The sequence below is a fragment of the Falco biarmicus genome, chromosome 4 (assembly GCF_023638135.1).
Source record: "Falco biarmicus isolate bFalBia1 chromosome 4, bFalBia1.pri, whole genome shotgun sequence".
Taxonomy (NCBI): domain Eukaryota; kingdom Metazoa; phylum Chordata; class Aves; order Falconiformes; family Falconidae; genus Falco; species Falco biarmicus.
This window is the reverse complement of record NC_079291.1, coordinates 77,077,851-77,097,901: the sequence shown is the minus strand read 5'-3', so window position 1 is coordinate 77,097,901 and position 20,051 is coordinate 77,077,851. Positions and strand designations below refer to the sequence as shown.

The 20,051-nt window shown below is 36.5% G+C and overlaps 1 protein-coding gene and 1 long non-coding RNA gene across 2 annotated transcripts in view; one reads left to right on the top strand and one right to left on the bottom strand.

Moving 5' to 3' along the window:
* The window catches only part of SHISA9 (shisa family member 9), a 191,495-nt gene that overhangs the window by 15,153 nt on the left and 156,291 nt on the right, over positions 1-20,051 (top strand). The gene's annotated exons all lie outside the window — the stretch shown is intronic.
* The window catches only part of LOC130149105 (uncharacterized), a 38,130-nt gene that overhangs the window by 14,773 nt on the left and 3,306 nt on the right, over positions 1-20,051 (bottom strand). The window contains exon 2 of the long non-coding RNA XR_008821795.1: positions 7,998-8,086. This is a non-coding gene — a long non-coding RNA (uncharacterized LOC130149105). The remainder of the gene's footprint in view (positions 1-7,997; positions 8,087-20,051) is intronic.

Here is a 20,051-nt window from a genome sequence, read left to right as displayed (position 1 = left end):
AAGAGAGCATTGCTGTACTAGACTATTATATAGGCAGCTTTGAGTCACACAACAGCAGGCTTGAAGAGCATATATAAAGGACAAGACTCATTTTGCTGTCATTGGGGTGCAGGATAAAGCAGTTTGAAATATTGCTCAATAGTACAGGAATGTATTTACCATCTGCAAGATGAAAAGGTCAATATCTAAGTGTGGTATCTCTTTGGAAAACAGTTACATGTTTCCCTTGTGATTCCACTTTTACTTCTGTAGTATCAGCATAATTATTTAATAACCATTTAGTACCACAGGTGTTTGTTATTAGATATTAATATGTCCTGTCATCACTCACCTGAAAACAAAGGTAATGCTTGGAAGAATAAGCATCCACTACTGTTCTAATACTTTGCAATCTTTTACTTTCTAATTTTTATTAATGAGGTGCTATTCCTATTATATACTAATCAATTTAATGTCTAAAATTGTATTTTTCTTTGGACAGGCACACTGAATAATAGTATTCTCAATGTTGAATAAAATCCAGTGCAAAATATTCCCTCTGTTAACCCCAACTGTCAGCAAGATCAATCATCAATGCTTCATGCCTGTCGCAATCTTTCATGTCACTGGGATTCTTGATGTCAAAAACTTGTATAGGGAACAATGCCAAACTAATATGAATCATGTCTGGAAAAAATATCCAAAACCAACAACACAGCCTTTTTATGATTGTATGCTGCCAGATTTTAGCTCCTTAAGATGAAGAGGATAGAGACTGAGATACCTTTTTGTTAATATGGCATGAGTCACCTCACTGAAAGGCAAACAAAAAATACCTTTTGCTTTCACTGTTGGTTTGCCAACACCATCACACAGGCAAACTACACTTGCCTTTTCCATGCCTAAACAATATGGTTTTTAACTGTGGACTTAAAGCTTAATCATCTCTCTCAATCCATTAACTCCCACCCTCATATTTTGTCTTAAAAATCATAGATTTGTAACACAAAGGATAAAAACATCAATTCATTATTACATTAGTTTCTGTTAATGCATTCATGTGCAAGCATTAACTGTTACAAACTGATATATCGGCAACAAATCTTAAACATTTTTTATCGCTCTGGCTGTGCAAAACAACTTTTAGATGTTAAAATGCTCTTATCAGAAAGTTATTGTTTTGTAAAATTATTTCCCTCTTCATTTTTTATTCAGTCATACCAACTTTGCTAAGCAGAATCAGTGCAGCGATTACAAAATAAAGTAGACAAGGTTGGCTGCATACATTGGAAAGCTTATGAACACACATCTCAGTATTATGAGGCAATTGTGATATGCTATTTGGTGAGAGATATTTTCATGAATGTCAATCTACAGTTTCAATCACAAATGATTTTTAGTACCTTTGTTCTGTGTTCTCTGCTTTACATCATAACTTTCCTTGAAATGTACACATCAGTCCTGACTCCAGTTTTATTATCATAAGGTAAAGTCAAGGAGGGAACTGAGTGTATTTAATATTTATGAAATAGCTTTGTTCGGTTTTTATAATAGAAAAAAACAGTTGAAAAAAATTCTGGAACCATGATGCAAAACTACATTGCTAATAATTCCCAGATCATTACAATGCAGGTTTTAATCTTTTCTTAGGTATACTAACAAATTTAATCTTTAAGTTTTAGTTACCATGTTTAAATAGCTTTTAAGAAACCTTCAGTAGCATGTTTTTGTTTTTAGCTCATAAATCTAAAAAACACGTTCATGTACCCAGGCTTAAGCCTATAGCTATGCTTCTGAATCCGTAATGAATTTATAACATAATCCAAAATAATCCGATTGTCTTTTACCATCCATTCCTTACAAGTTAAAGGAAATGCACATTTGATAAATATATATTTATACACACCCACAAGCATACAGAAAAGAGTGTGCATGACAAAATTTGGACACTTTTGGAGTTAGCAATGTTGATTGTTTGGCTGAAAGTGTCCACAATAAACTCAGCGTCTCAAACACAGATCATTTTTTTATCCTGAAAAGTTTGTTCTCACAGTGTTAGTTTGCCTTTTACACGCTACAGCACTAGCTGGGACAAAAACTCCAACCTTTCCCATGTAGACATTGCTTTTCCAGGGCTAATCTGATCACTTCTTATCACTTTTGAACTGCTTTATTGCTTTCTCTTAACATATTCTCCATGCATACTAAACCTTGTGCTTCCTATTGCTGTCTTTTCTGCTGCCTGTAACAAACTGGTCCTCCATGACTACAAATACTGTTTCATGATGCTAGTTTTTGTTGGTTTAGTCAGCCATTCTGGACAACATATGAAAGAATATGACAACAGAGAAAACTATGGCAAATATCTACCAACATTTCATCTTATCAGCAGAGCACTGAAGATTTAACTACCTTCAGCCATAAATTACAAAATGGTAGTGGATGCAATTCACAGGTGGGGGTAGGCACAGTTTCTGAGCCTTGCAACAAAAGTAGCATTTTGACAGGACTTACAGTAATGACTAGTTTAAGCAAATTAGATTAAATTCTGATTGGTCAAAAGTCGTTAATAAAGCATTCACTGTCTTTAATGGCTCAAGGATTTTACCCAGGGGCACTACAACTCACTTAGGACTCATACATACCTTACTGAGGGGAATTATGGTTTTGTTATTAATTTTGAATAAGGAGAGAGATCAAGGGATATGCAGGAAGTTTGTCTTATGGCTTCGCAAAAAGACACGACACAGCTTAGGGAATTCAGTGCTGGAGAAGAAAAAATGCATGTTCATTGCCAAGACTAATAAAAGCTAGTTAGGGGAAGTGCAGTGAAAACTACCAAATAATTCACCAAATTAAAACCTCCTGAGAAGTGTTTTGAGAAGCCAGGATGCTAGAAGTCATTTCCAGCTAGATGTACTTCCCATTTCCATTCTGGTTTCAGGAAAGTTTGGGAGTCTGCAAATGAAGAAAATGTCCGTACCCTTGGCACACAGGAGACATGGAACCTTTTGTGCTCTTCTGCCGTGCCCCTCCGCTTTGGCAGCACAGCTGCTGTAGTTGAACAACTGTTGTCACCCCCAGTATTCAGAACAAGCCTCTTGGAGGGCTTGTATGGATACTGAATTCTCAACTGCTGAACCTTGGCACAAAACAGAATTGCAGGTGGCAGCTTTCACTTAACATAAGTGGTCTAAAAGGTCTCTGGAACCTTACGTGAGTAGAGCAACTGAGCACAGTGGAGAGTTGTTTCACTGAGGTCCTTCCAAGTATGGAGGGATCCAAGTCAGCACATTTGCAAGGGAGTAGTTGGCCAAGAACAGGCTAACTGGTCTGCTAGTCTGGCCGGGTGGGTCTGGCCTATGTAAAACAATATGCTTACATCATTTGGAAGGGAATCAATACATGAATTCTTGAGCATCCCTGTGTTAAAAAGAATGAGGCCTACTGACAGTATTTTATAAACAGCTTCCAAAAAGGAAAAGTAGTCCTTTCAGCATCGTTCCTATCCAGGAGTTAAACTAAGGAAGCTGATGGTAGCTTATATATTTTTGCTCTTTCTTTTATACATCAGAGGACCAAAAGTAGTTGCTGTGCAATGTGCTCTCAGCAATTCCTGCTGGGGGCTGGGCTAAGAATTAGGAATGCATTTTTTTCCTAAAAGCTTTGCTCTACCTCATCGAATGACTAACTTTAGTTTAAATAATATATTTTGCATTTGTAATAATGGGTTAAACTATTTCTCATTTTTTCCAAAGCTGGAAGGTTGGAGAACTACATTTCTCCCATAGTAATCCAGATTCTTGTTTGAAGTTTAAAGTTAATTTCTGAAAAGCCAGCGATACTGTGAGGAAGTGTTCCTCACCCTTTGTCAAAACCAAACCTGACCACCATTTCGATTAGAATAGTTTCAAGTTTCTAGTTATACCTCCGTAGTTAAATTGCGATTAAATGCTTTACTTAGTTAAATGAACTTCTATAAGGATTTTTAAAGCAAAATCATTTACATTTATGATTGATTACTTCTTTCCCAGCATTTTAACACTTCAATTTTCTTTGGTTCCTGCTTTTCCTCCTTGCTTAAGGGCCTCCACTTAAGAAAAGAGGTCTGTGAAAAGGGATAGTTTCTCTCAGAAACAACTGGCCCCAGCAAAGATCTGCAAGAAACCACAGAAAACTGGAAAAAAAGCATGTACTCTGTAGGATAAGACATTTGCAGAAGGTTTTTGCATAGATATTTAACTAGAATAAAGATCTCTTTTAAGAGTTATAATGAGCAAAATTAACTTAGAACAGCCATCTCTTTATTCTCTAGTATGTGTCTGGAGTTTATCTAGTGTCTGCAAGTTCTTGCATTGAAGTCAGTAAACTAAAATTTTACCTTGGGAGCCCAGTACATTATTCCTTAACCATGCAAAGGTACAATTGTGATGATACAGAGGCCAGAGGCTAAGCCTGGGTAAAAATGTTTGTAGCAAAAGCAGTAACAATTACCAGAAAATTTTAAATCTTGAAGATTATTAAAATTAAAATTATTTATGCTTCCTTGAAGTTGTCCAAATCTTAGCAGATATAAGTATAAAACAGAGTATAAGTATATAAAATACAATTCATATTATTAAAGTAGCTCTTTCTTTGACTTGTTCATTATATTAATAATTTAATGTGTCCATCTAAGAATTACCTAACTCACTGATTCTTTTTCTGACTGTGATCCTACACCTCTTATAGAGAGGTTGAAATAACTATATGCAAATAGATTAGGCTTCTTTCCTCTCAGAGGAAGCAAATAAGAGAAAAAAACACCAGTGCTGCAGGATTCCTTTCAAGCGCATACAAATGATATAGGTTATAATCAATGATCTTGCATTGTCATAATCTAGCATTTTAGAGCCATTAACATTTACTTGTGAAAATCTGTTTTGAAATATTTATTTGCAAGCTACACCTTATTTCCTAGGTGACACCGTTCCCACCATTTCTACAAATACAGAGACATAGTTGAAGATGTCTCTGGAACCAGAGACAAAGAGCTGGAGTTAGGCTGCAAAGCATGAATCACCTATCTGGTCTATGCATAGGAAAAGATTTCCAGATTTCAAAAGCATCAAAATCACCCAAACATTTTTAGAAAGGAAGACAAGTTGTCCATGAAAATCTGGTCTCTGTAACTTAGTGCTTTACTCTGCTGAAATTGTCCACTGGAATAACACTAGATCTCCCCTTTTGTCTTTACCATCTCTCCTATCTGTTCATCAGGAAGAGGAAAGATTGTCCATCTCCACTCCAATCCCTCTGCATCTCAATAGCTCACACACGGTATCTCGGGTTCCTATTGTTTCTTGATTTGCCTGGACAAAGAATATCTCTGGCTTTTTCAGAGTTATCTATTCTAGTATACATACACTGACTGATCAGCAAACAGAACAAACCAAACAAACAGCTGTAGGGTTTGTACTTCTGTCTTTTGTCTCCATTCAGTCATTTCTTTGCCTAACAGCTGTAGAAACATCTCATCCTTGAGATCTCAATAACACCAGAAAGGGCAAATGGGTTAAAAGTTACTAGAGGGAGTAACAGGTAGCTGGAAAAAAAAATTACATTAGCCTTGTTCTCTTTTAAGAACAATAAATCTAGAATTATTTACTGAGTGCAATACAATGCTACAGGTCATTGTTAGCACGAAATTTGGATCCATAAATTAAGTAAGTATTGAGATGCTGCTCTGAGAGTCTGTAATCATCAAACAGGGAAATCTAGCCAGCAAAGGATGGGAATACCAGGAAAACAAAAAAAGAAGGATAATTTATGGCACATCCTCTTCCCTGTGGATCAAAGAAGTTATCTAACAGGATGATGCCTGGTCTGTATTGTCTAAATTAATTGTGTAGGAAAGTCTGAAGGGGGTTGGGATGTGTCAGAAGATCAGATCATAGAGGAAAATACAAGCTCAAAACTTGGTAGATGGTTTATTAATTGCTAATTATTCTTATGTCTACTTTACATGATATTAAGCGTATGCTGGAAGCTTCCAAGTGGAAAATCCACACAATAGTTAAAGCAGTTCAAAGGCAGCTTTAATCCTCCTTTATGGCTTGCAACACTCTTGGGAAAGAAGATATTGCACAGCTTCAAGGATGGAAAGTCACTAGTATTAAGCAATCTGAGGCTAACTAGCAGATTACAAAGGGAGAAGTCCTAAGTGCATATTTCCCCATGTGAAACCTATCTATGTAGTGGTGGCTTTCCTTTCCCCATATACCTGTAACCTATAGAGAGTCTGAGATCAGTGCACTCTGGAAGCTGGTGAGCATAAGTTAGTAACTTTAAGAATATTCTTCTCGTACAGTTACTGACAAGTCTTTTCAGCTTTGAAGAAATTAACAGAAGAGGAATAATTTTATCTTAATTATCATCCCAGTAAGTTAAAACCGGAACACATGCATGTCATAGTCCAACATCACAGGCATGACTGCATCCTGGCAGTCAGTATGTCATGATCAATACTCTTATCTGAAGAATCCTTTTGAAATATTCTCATAGTAACTTGCAGCCACAGACTTCACTAGTTGTGACCTATGGGGGATAATTGCAAGTGGTTTGCAGCTACTTGCTTTTGCTCTGTCTTGTGGGTTTGATATCAGTTGACAGCTCCTAACTGTCATTCTCACCAGCTTTCCTCTGATTAAAACATGGCTTTTTTACATTGTACACAGGACTAAAACAGGTACATGCTTCCTTTTGTGTTGAAACAGTTCCTGACAACCCTTCCGTATAAAAAATGGTGAGGCCTTACAGCTGGAGCTATGTCCATAGAAAACAAACCTGAGTTTTTTTTCAGCCCGACTGCATGCAAACTGAGTGCCTCTGAGCATCAGATTATCTTTGTGCTTTGTATCGCAGAAAGGTGTTGCAGAAGCCAGTGCAGGGCTGGCTGTGGTCCATCAATACATTATCATATTTATGGTTAGATACCTACAACTGGATAGCATAGACTGCTGCTGCCACAGCTGTCTGAAATAGTATCCAGTGCTATCACTACCAGTCAGAGCAAAGTAGGTTTGGCAAACTACCGTATACAGTATCAGCAAGCCTAGCAGATACAATTCACGAATGAGGATCAGCATAGCCTCAGCATAAAGAAATGCCAGATGAAAAGGTAACTTGCTCAAAGTGAATGTATTGAACATATGGGATGAGAGAAGCTGTTAAAGGAAGATGACAATGAAGAGCCTCACTTCACAAGGAGGATGTCAGAAAGCACACAGAGCGAACGGGTTCGATTTAAAATGCTCCAGAGAGTCTTTTTTTAAAAAAGGATTCAAGATTTCAGAGCTAGGTAGTGTGTAATACCTGGAGCTGCTTACATAGCTCACTGAACTTTCGGAACAGAGTGCTGTGTCTGCAGAACAGATGTTACCCCCACGGGTAAATTTACCTGGACTGACCATTTGACAATGTATCAATTTAAGTAATTTGGTAGATATTTGAATGATAACCATATTATATTTTTCTTTTTAAGCCACAGATAAATAATATCAGAAAGAGAGTAAGAAAAAAAGAGCCTGAAAACCAAATTAATTTTACAATAATAGTAATAACTTAGTGATTCACCCAGGTGTGACTCAAAAGCAGGCCAGGCAAAGTCTCATTCTTTGCATCCTGAGGAGTATCTAGTGGATGATACCATTGCTTCAGCTCAATCTCTCTCTCACTTGATCTCTTTCTTGCCCATCAAAGCTTTTCTTGCCTTCGTGTGTTTGTGATTCTGCTTTTCTGTGCCTGACAGTTGTAATGAAGATATGCCACAGTTAGTGACAAGGCAAGTATTCTAGAAAAATACTGCCAGAAGAGAATGAAATGAAAAAGCTAATACCTGCCATTGGTTTGTGGAAGCAATCACCAATATGTAAATTTATGGCACACTCTGTAACTTATAGAAAAAAAGTATTTGTTTAACGATCATCATTAATTAAAAAATCAATGAAAACACAAATGCATGGAAGAAAACAACTCACCATTAAAATGTCATTGCAGCATAAGGATCCATAAAGGTGATACGGGAAAAGACAGCATACGTTTGTCTCCATTTCAACACCAATTCTAGCTGAAAAAAATGTTATGAATTTTTAAAAGCTTGAAGTTGTGCTACTCGGCTTAAAGTAACAAATGTTTTTGGTTTTTTTTTAAACAAATCATTGTCTTCTTACATACTTTAACATTCTTATCACTTCAGCGTACTGAAACTCTATGTATGTCCTATGATGGAATATGACATTTCTCTCTCCCTCAAATTTCTGAATTTAGGCCACTTATGTACAAAGTATGTGTAAGTTGCCACAGTATACACAGTAACATACATTTCCTCAGCAATCCTCACTTTGCTATTGCCTCACCTTTAACTATTAGCAAGGGAAGAACCTGTTTGTTATTAATACACCTTTACAAAAATATATAAACAAAAAAATGCCTTCTGAGATGCATTTTCTAACATTATCTGTAGTTACTATTTCAAGATTCCCTGAACTAATTAATTGCACATTTTAAAGCAAATTAATGTATTTTAGCAGCAGCAGTGTGATCTTTTCACCCATTATTTACAATGCCTTATAATTATGGTAACTATTACAGGCACAGAAAAATCAAGAATTTTGTATCTTTCGATCTTAGAAATTAGTGCAAAATAAGGTGAAATATACAATAGCATTATTATCCTTATACAAAAGCTGGGAAGTCAAGTATTGTCTTTCATTGTCTTTGAATTCCACACACTATGTTTTAGGCTTCAGATGTGACAGTATAATTTGTATCAGTATAATACTATAATAATTTCAGAAATATAATACAATAAACACTATCATTGTTTACATAATCAAGATATTCCCATCTCATAATCCAAGGATGCTTGTAACAATCTGTTGTATTGCTTACATTAACATTATTACCTACCCTGAGTACATTGAGATGTAATTTAAAACAGAAACAACAGAGTATTGGGGATAAGGAAATGCTGATCAAAACCTTAAGGATTTCTAGAGGTCACAAACATCCTGGCAGTCTGCCAGGATCACAGGAGCTGACTAGAGAACACTTTGCAGTTTTCCTGCAACTCCAGGTTAACACAGTTACTAAAATCAACACTTGGAAAAAATTAAGAGTTGGTACTAATCAGGAGCTCATTGTGGGGGGGAGAATGGGAGAACCCTAGGTTTTCTAACATCTATAATGCTTCAAATAAGAGTATTAAAATATTTAAAAATGTAAAATGGCTGTCCAGGCTAATTTATTAATTTTTATGCAATTCACTACAGAAATTATCTTAGTTAGCAATGATGGTTCAAAAATCTGTATATATGAAAAAAACTTCTATTGAAGTGGATGTAGGCATTGACAAAAACATACTGTCGTGAAAAAAAAAAAGCCTTAAGGGACTGGATGGTGATTAAATAGAATGTGGAGCTCATCACATCTGGATCCCCAGTTTAAATACAGCCATAGTGAGGATAACGGTGGTCCATTTGTAAGTTTGCAGCCTAAACTATCTGTCACTAGATTTTTAATTCTTTGAACATTAAATAATCTGGAAAGAAACAAGTTTGCCAGTTTCTTTACAGTGTCAGTAACCTGTTCTCTTTAGGAGACAGACTTGCTAAAAACAGAGGTGAGAGTGTTTATTAGCAAATGTTTAATTTATGAACACATTTGGTCTTACAGAAGAAACATAAAGGTCTTTTAAAGAGAAGCATGTTAGCTTTATTGATTGAGTTTTGAGTGGAATCATTACTTGGGGAACTAATTCTGTGACAGACTAACTGGGCTATCTGGCAAGGTGGAGTGCCTCTGCTTTCTTTTCTCTCTCACTGTTGTTACAACATGCTTCGGGCTAAAGCAATCACAGTGGTATTGAAGTTCCCTCACTGTGGGAGAAAAAAAAAAAAGGAAAAGCAAATGAGCAAAATGTGGTCCACAGCAACAGACTCACATTGGCCAGCCTCTGCCTTGGACCACCTCTTAGCTGCATGGACTGTGTGGATTCATAGCTTTTAAAGAAGAAATGACTTCTAGTAGATATGTGATTTATACAGACACCCCTGTATAATGCAAGTCCTATAATTTTACCCAGCAGCTCCTATAGTCAGAATGTGAGCTGTGAAGCCAGACTACTGCTATCCTTCTGTACCGAGGGGTAATATTTTAGTGACATTTTTTTCAAAAAAATAATCAATGCTTGTTTAATTTTTTCTTTACTTTCTTTGGTACCATGTAATAATACAAACCAGAAGTGTAAAATATACCTATAATCCTGAGAGTTCTGTTAAACCCTAACTGATAGTAGGAAAAAGGAGAATACTAATGGAAAGAGCATATACTGAAGATTTTGTTTTCATGTGAATGCAATTAGAGCTTTTCTCTTAAGCTAATAGGATAAGTAACTATATGAGGAAATCCACAGACACTGCAAATGTGCAGGAGGGAGAGAGTAGTGTTTGCTTGGTGTTCAATGGTCCATGTGTAATAAGCTGGCAGTTCCATCTAGTTCCTACTGGACAAATGTCTACACCAGAAAGTCCTGTTTCTCCCCTCCCCCAGCAGCACATTTGGAAGTTTCAACAGCAAAACCAAAGGCTGAATTAAGAGACAGAGGGCTATATTTTCAAAGCTATTTTATTTTTCATTCTATAGATAAAGATACGCTCACAAGTAAATTCCTATTGCTTATATGGCATTGCGATTCAGGACAGCAGTTAATTTCCTGAATATCTGTGAATGACTGAACAACTCCCATGCTTTTTGCCAAATTATTCTATGAGATCTATTCTGATATTCCTAAACTTTGATCTTTTCCTAACAGCACTTGCCAACCTGATATAAACAGATAAATACCCTGTCTCTTGAGAGTAAAATAAATGTTGTAGAGTTTTATATATAGTTACTCTTGATTCCTGGATGATAGACTTGTAATAAATGACATGCAGGATGGATCACAGCTCTAATTAATTTTTTTAAAGATGTTGAAATGATTCCTTAATACTGGTAGTTTGTCTATAGAAAATGTAGCATATACACAGCATAACACAAACAAGCAGTGAATATGTGGTATTTTGGTATGGCACAATTATTATTGGTATTAATTTGGGGTGTCTTGGTTTTGGATTTTGCCTGCATAAATAATGTACTTCAGAAACCACATTGATATAACCTCTGCAGCAAACCACAGTTATATGTAGGTTCCACAGCTCCTCTATATGTCAGTCTTACTTTGATCCATAATACTCTAGCTTGATCTTGGCCAGGACACCAACAGTTTTGTTGTAATATACCATACACAAACTATGGAAATGACTGTCAGGCCCCTTCCCACCCAGCTGCATGGCCTGGGGTGAGAAGGGCCAGGAACTGGTGCAGCTGGCCAGAAGTTCCCTTAAATAACTAGAGATGCACTGTCCTTTTTAGGAACCATAACAAGCACCAGGGGTTGCAGCCCCTTTACAAGGAAGAACAAGGCATCACTGAAGTTGTCATTGTAACAGCAACCCTAGGAAGCGCTTTTAACTTGCTAGGAGCCAGGATGGCTGGCATAGCTTTAAGACTGCTGTAAAACACATTGTGACTGAAGAAAATACAGAATTAGGATGTAAATTGTGGAAATACAAAAGACTCTTTTCAGCTTTTCCTTTAGTTATGGACAGTCCTTAATGACAACGAGCTCTAAATACTACATACACAGTGCTATGAATTTATGACTCAACAAAAGCTGCAACAATCTTTAATTTTATATTTTTTTAACACTTGACAGATTGGCAAAACCATACAGTTGTAAAAAATTTCTTAACGGAAAGGCTTTTTTCATATAAAAAGATTTCAGGCGGTATGTATGTTCCTTCTCATGAGACAATGGCTGCTGAGTCTCCAATGCATTCTGCCACAGCTGAAGATTCACAATTCTCTATTCAGCCTGTAGATCTTTTCATGCCTGTTATATCTTTTTTCTGGTCCTTCAATATTCTTTCTAGTATGTGTATGTGATCCTTGTGTGCAGCTGATATTACTGAACTAACCTAGAATTTATACTTTTTGCCCTCAATTCATGCAGGTTTGAAACAACATTTAGCATAACTGGAATGGGGGGCATTAGTATCATCCATCCTCTTATTGTCATAAATGATCCCTACTGTATGAAACATGTTTTAATTCATGGGCAATATCTTGCTAACCCGAATCCCACTTTCCTGTATGATTTCATAAACTTTAATCCCACTCTGTGCAATCTCTGTAATAGTTTAGATGCATAGTGACTTGTCATTTGCATCCCATGAAGCTTTTATAACAATAGCAACTTCAATTAAACTATGCCACTTGGCTTCATCATACTTCCCCCAAAATATCTTTGCCACCAACTTTTCTGAAAGTGGCAATTCTCCTGAGCTTTCCAGAATTTATAGGTCACAGGTAAAACAGCATGTTCTCTGCAAATGTTAATGAGTTTACAAACTGCTGAGTGTTATAATGATAAATTTGATCATATTTCTCTACTGACTTTACACAGTCTTGGCACTGCAATATTTTTAGCTTATATCTGCTCTCAAAGGGCCCAATCCAAAGCTCATTGAAGTCAAGGAAAAGAGGTGTATTAAGATTAGCAGCTTTTGATCAAGTCTGAGACAGACAGTGCTGTAAAAACATTATCTGTGCACATCCCTTATATGCAACTGACATCTCCTTGCACCACTGCAGGTTACTGATTCTCATTTTCTTTGCAGCTTTCCACTTGATCAGGGAATCTATTAAAGTCCAAGCAGTCAAGGCAGCTGTCTTGAGTCAGATAATTTCCAGCTTCCTAAATAAAGGGAACTAATATAATATATACTTTCTGCCCACATCACTGTCATAATTCATGCGGTATTGTGAAGGGTTTTCAGAGAGGAGGGCAGAATGCAAACAGCAGTGATTTCTAAAGGCCAGTCCCCGGTCAGTCCTCTGCTTCTGCAATAGGATCCCTCTCCTGCTTTTACAGTTACTTTCACCAACCTTCTTGTGCACAGTTCACTTTACAAAGTAATTGCTATAGCTTTTAAATGTATCCTTTCATACCTGCAGGGGTATATAGTGAAGACTGTGAACAGGAGAGAAGGTTGTGTTGCTGTTTAGTGTCTGATGATACCAGTACAGAGAACTGTAGTCTGCTATCTTTCCTGGGCATTTTAATATATTTACAGATAGAAAGGTGACCTTTGTTTAGAAAAAAAAAATTGGTTTATTTCAGCAGGGTGCAGTTTATTTTGTTATGTAAAATGATGGCATTACTAAATAGCATTAGAAGTGCTAGTAACCAAAACCAGAACTACACTTATAACTGCTTACACCTGCTTTGTTGAACAATCTGCTACAAGTTAACTTAAAAATACAGATGACAAAACTAACATTTTTTAGATGAGAAATTCAGATTCATTTCTCCATGAAATACAGAGCAAATACTGAAAATACCTAGTGGTAACATCAATTATCCTTGTCACTGAAAAATGTGTCTTAAACACGGAAGCCCCTTAGGATAGCCTTCTGTCAGAAGGCCAATCACAAAATCACTAAACCCATACAGACAATTGTTCACTGTTGCTTCAAGCTATTAGTATACATGTGTGAAAAAAATAATTATTCAATAGTTCTGTCAGATACTCTCAATTATGTCAAACTTTAAAGTCTGTGTGACCTTTTTTGCTATAGGAAGTGATTTAAAATCTGCCTTGCCTCTGACATTTAAATATGGGGGACTATACTGTTCATTTATTTACCAAGATAAATAAAGATTAATGGAAGATGAACAAAGTAAAGCAGACTCTTACAGAAACAAACCGTTAGAAAGGAGTGAATAAATAGGACTACTTCTGGCTGTTCTTGCTTTTCATTTTTTGCAAGTCATTAAGTTTACTTTCATGCAGCATAGGGACTAATAACTAGATACAAGTTACTATAAGCACCTGTCAGCTTTGCCAAATAAACTACTCTCTGTTAATAACATAAAATTTTGTAAGGGTTTTGGTATCATACTGCTGAATGTTACTTGTGGAAAAGGTTATTATCCAACATGACTAAATATTATCACACTAAGTCTTATGCAAGTGTCAGAAACTTCCTTTCGCATTACCAATGAACAAGAGCCTTGTTGTTTGGTTAGGACGCTTGGTGGACTACTTTGGAAGTTCACTGAACATTTAAATAATAGATTTTGGTTTTAGGTTTAAACTGTTTGTTGAAGTACTTTAGTTTGTGGGCCCTGGCATGGTCAGGTGTTTCTGAAATTTAATTATATGACTATTTTACAGTTTCCTAAGATCCTGCTCTCATAGTAAGAAAAAGACATAGAAGATTACTATTTCCATTTTCTGTTTTCCATTTTTTCTAACACTTTGGGAAAACGAGTAGCACAAGCAATAGTCCTTTCTATGCAAAAATAATCAAAGAGCCTCCTCAAAGGACAATGCTAATCCTTCTCTCTTCCATTCCATACAACTACAATGAAAAAATACAAAATTACCCAAGTCCTCAATATTAGACAAAACTAAAAATACATTTTCTAGACTCTTGTAATTTTCTTTCCTTTAAAGCATATTCTCTGGTCAGTGTAATATATCATGTAAAAACACCGTAGACTCCAAGTACTTTCTAAATATCTAGTGAAATGGCTTTTTGACTTTTTCAGGGCATAGGATGAATGTGCAGTGAATTCACAGAAAAAGCTGTATGTGGAATTTCTGAGATTATATTGATAGGTGTAATTTATTTTTTATTTACAGTCTCTCTTGCCTTTAGTCTTCTCTCCTGCTGTCTGAATTAAATATTAAATAACTTTGCAATCCCACAATGCTGCTTCAAGCTTTAAAAAAGTGGATTACAGCCAATGCCAATTTTGGGCAAGTATCCAAAATTACACACCAGCCACACAGTGCAACGTAACTTTTGTTACCTTTGTATCACGTACCCACAATTTTTTCTTCTCTTCTCCCCATTCCCTTGAGGAATGACCTCCTCGTCTGGGTTGCTCCCATCTAGGAAATTTACTAATTGTTATTATTTTGCTTCCTAACATGAATTGTGTTTAATCCTGTGCCTGTGAAGTGCCTGAATAGTAGTTTTCTTGTACATCACGTACTGTTTGGAAATGTAAAGCATAAGCACTCTTCAAGGTAGCATATGGTACCTGATCCTTTTAGCTCTTTGTTTTGAAGGTGAACTTTAGGAAAACAGTATTCATTACTTTCTGTTTCTTTCGTGTATCAGAAACTTCTGTCCTAGTTATGGAGAGATACTAGAGCCTACTGGCCACAATTCTGACATCTGTAAACACAACTTATTAGGGAACGAGACAAGTCAGCAACATACACAGCAACAGCTATGCTGGCTGTTTCAGACACAATTAGAAAGTGTGTGTCTCGAGTCTCAAAATCTTAGCATTTGCCCTATACCAATCCTGATTTTGTAAACACTAATAAATACAACAAATAACCTATTATTCCAACATATACCTAAAATATAATGTATTGTATAAAGAAATGAGGTAAAAGAAGGGAATAATTGCATTTCATGAATGATTTGTGGATTTAAAAATATTTCCAAAACATTTTTTATACCACTTTTAAATAGCATGATAATTACCTACATGGAACATCAAATAAGCAATTTAAGGTATTTTCTGAACAAATTTATGGCTATAGTTTACTACATCAGTGAAATTACTATAAATTAATTGTTTACTAAAATTTTGTAAACTAAAAATTAATTGTTTCTATCTGCAGTGGTCATGGCAGTGTTTTCAATAAGAAATATTGGAAGAATTGTAAAAGTGAAGAGGCACAAATACTTCTCAAATGATTGAGAGGCTCTTCACAAAGTATATAACAAGTCCATATCTAAAAAAAATAATCATCAAATGAACCTCAGACATACAACTCTTAAGATTAGCTAAAAGATCCTCTACTTCACAGCTTTAAAAAAAAACAAAAACAAAACGCTCCATAGATTACTAACACTTCAGCAGAACATTGTTGTAAGTTAACTTTATGAGGCAATGTAACCAAAAATATTTTGGCGTGTTCAAGTCCATATTATATGGCAATGGTGAGAATAATCCACAGGCTGAATGTCTCCACCCAAAGCTCTTACATTTCTGTCCAGTGCTTTTAAATAAATAAGCACTTAATTTGGCCAACAGTTCATAGGGGAACTGTTGCTGATTAACATGGGAGTATGCAGGTACCTGTTCAGTAGGTGCCAGTGATGCCCACACCAAAAAACTATTCAGTATGAAGTAGGTCAAATTAGGAGAGAAGTTGAGCTGGAAGTAGAAAACAAGACTTCTGGAGTAAAAAGAACATGTTTAGGTTGGTTTTAAGAATGCCATCTAACTCACATTCTGAGGCACTAGTGCTTCTCCTCCAGCTAAGCCAAGCAGAACTTTGCTTTTTGTGTAGATTTTGTTGAGGACTATGAGGGGGTAGTATGTCTTCCATTTATAGTACACCCACAGGTTTTGTTATTGCTCTTTTATTAAAGGCATGATAGACAGAATCATTAGCTGTGCACATCATTTTCTTATATAAGAAGAGAGTGTCATGTTGTGATGGTTCAGGGGTGACTAGCAGCCCTAATACCGCCCTGCGTCTGTGTGCGTACGCCTTCCAGCTGCCAGGCCCTGCTTCTGCTGCTGCATCACTACATCTTTGCTCTGGACCACAAGGCTTTGCAGTCACCCTGTTCCCATTGTCCTGCCATGAGAATGCAGTGAGCGGTGCCATGCGTCTCCGGCAGATTCCTCTAAACTCTCTTCTCATGCATCTTGCAGTCCTACTGCTTTTGGACAGGCAAACCCCAAGGTTTTCCCACCTACCTCCAGCTATCTCATGACTGCCATATTTGTCATACACCACACTCTCTACAGCCCTGTGATTACAATCATCCGCAGTAGCTCTTTAACATATAAAAGAGAGAGAGTGGTAACAATATCAAAATTATGCATGGTTTGTGTGCCTGGCTCATTTTTCTTAAGACCTTGGTGACCCACGTGCTTCAGGTATATCCCAGGAAACCTGTGGTTCAGGCAAGTTTTATCCTCCTATTCTTTGTGGCTGTCATGTCACTAGACAACGTTTTCAGCAATAGCACTGCTCAGAGCATGCTCATTTCAACTCCTAGCCATTTTTCTTTTCCTGTATTGAAGAGTATCACCCTCCTCCTTCCCACCAATTCCAACAGCATTGCTGCTTCACAGCTGTCTTCTGAGTCAGACTGAAGGGCTGGTTATGACTTTAAAATAACTTAACAAAAACCTGCTGTATATGTAGTTAAAGCTAGATCAGTTCCCCTCACATAGTCCTCAGTGTGGCTTCACAAAATGGGGCTGGACAAACACTGGGGCAGCTGGCTACAGCCTGGGGGGATGAACAAGCTCTTTGTCGGCATCTCTCCACTTTTAGCTGCAGGTAGCTCATTTCTTCTGTAGACGCAAGGTTTGTTTTCAACAGTTTAGTGTCCTTCTGAGTTTGAAATAGGAGAGAAATAAGCCTGCTAATCAGATTTCAGCCAGGAAGTGGGCGCCTCTAAATTAATGGCTATTTTCTTAAGGACTCTTAATTCCTTTAAGGACCTCTGATTTCCTTTCTTGCCAATTTCCCAACAGCTCAGAATTAAACAAAGCAAATCCATTCACATATTTCAATATACCAACAGAAGCTACATAGTGATAAAGTAATTGCTTTAATCCTGTGTTCTTCAGGTATGTATACAGACATAATATACTAGGCAAGTAATTCTTCCTAGAAGAGCTAATCAAAGGTTTTAGTTTAATCAGTTCATTTTATATTCATCTTTTCTGTTTTGTCAGCCTAATGCACCTAATAAAAATTTAATCTCTCCATTGTTTTAGTAATGTGAACCACTATTTTACAAGGAGTACTTGACTGATGGTCATAGCCAAATGAAGCAACATGTTTTCTTGCCCTCACAGGGATTTTAAATAACTTTTAATTCTATGCCTTTGATGAAATAGTTTCTTTCCTTGACAACATGAGGGAAAAACAAGAGAAATGTGAGGCTTGTGCTGATTTCTTTCCCCCTCCCCCTCCTCCCTAACTTTTCTGAGATGGACTTGAAAAGATGTCAGTATAAATAATTCCCAGTATATGCATAAACTGTCTGCTCTGCCATGGTTTTCTTGAGTCTCCTAGGAGCAATGTGAGGCTGGTATGGGAAGGGTTGTGTTATAAAACCCCCAAATGACCTTGTTTTTCTAACTGAAACCCATTAACAATTGTCAAAACAGTGGTCAATAGAAATGAAGTGTCAATCCAAAAGGCATAAAAGAATAAATGGGAAACAAAGTGATTTTTCTTCCATGGCCAATGACCTTTCATTTATGGCCAACAGCATACCAGTAATGGTAATGGAAGCCTGAGAAATGACTATGAGGACTGTATGCTCCAGTGTGACAATGCTTTGCCCATCATCAAAAGCTTTCGCAGAACACATTGAAAATAAGTAAATGGTCCCCTTACTGTAGCACACATGGGTAAAAGAACTGTTTGCCTTGCTTCCTTTTATCTTAGAAGATGCAAACATGGTCTTTTTGATTATTTTTGTCTTTTTTTTCAGTCTATGCAGGCAATCAGGCAACCCTGGAAGGAACTCAGCATCTCAATGACTGCACTGTGGAAAGCAGACATTCAGCCTTTCCATTATAACATTTTACAGAATGATGTTTTCTAAATAAAAGCAATAGGTTCCTTTCCTCTCTTTTTTTCCTGTCAGGCAAGCCCTTCTAATGGCATTTTTATAAATGCTGGTAACTTTTGAATTTATGTTTATACCATCATTCACAGCATTGCTATCATCACCATGGAACATACTGGTGAGAGAGTATCTTCTTTCCATAAAGCTTTTCTAATGGCAAATTTCATAAAGATATTGATTTTAATAAATTGAGCAGTTTAATAGCAGAACATTAAATGCAATTCTCTGATGGATTAGAGGAAGCCTGATAAGACATTCATAACTTATGCCAGGATTCAGACTAATTCAAGACCTGGAGAACGGAAAAGTTTCTTTGTTCTGCACATAGTCAGGCTACAAGATGCAGTGGCTTGACAAAAGCAAAATTACAAACATGCTGCATTTGCAGCTTTGGAAAAGCTGCCTGCAATTAAGATCTGTTGCCACCAGCAGTGACAATAAGAGTGGAAACAAGAATACATTCAGTGACCTTGAAATGTAGTTAGGTATCATTTTCCTTCAACATTTTATGTATTGGTATGAAAGAATTAAACCTGCTTGTCTCAAAAGAAAAGTTCTTGAATATTATACTCTTTTTCTATATATATGTAGTTACTTGATACTATTTGTATTAGTCGTATAAAATATATTAAATCACTAAATATTGTACTATAATGATGTGCGTACACACACCTATGTATTTATGTATAAATTAATATAACCGTAATAATATAACCGTAATCCTACTTAGACCTTCAAAAGATGAACTTAACTAGATTTCAGAGAAGTTACCAATCCATGGTCAAAACATGCCATTTTAGAAAAGACTTTTCAAACTGGAAAGTGAAGCAAAGGAAGGGCACTTTGGAACTACATATATATTTTAAAATAAGGCACTTCTTGCTGCTAATAGGCTCTTTGTTATCTTTTAGTGTTGCTGTATAAAACTGTCTCCCCCATTTTTCAACGCTGATTGTAAAAATGCTGTTTTTTGCTTTGTCCAGCAGAAGATTCTTTTGCTCCAACCTTTTTAGATAGAAAGAAAGGAATCAACTTTACATAGAAAAGCTCTTAAAGACTCAGATTTATCCATGAGAAAATTGCCCCACTGTAGGACTGCAGAAAGCATGTTTTACAGATTATGCTGAGACAGTCTCACCATGCTCACTACTACAAACTCTGTGGAAGAAAAACGGGCATTGTAGCCAGCTAGGCACTGCCACTACACTTCTGTGTCTGCTTTCTGACAAGCTGGAAGTCCTCTTAGCAGCATGTGCCTGTCATGTGAATACAAGACTATCTTTTGCAGTGTT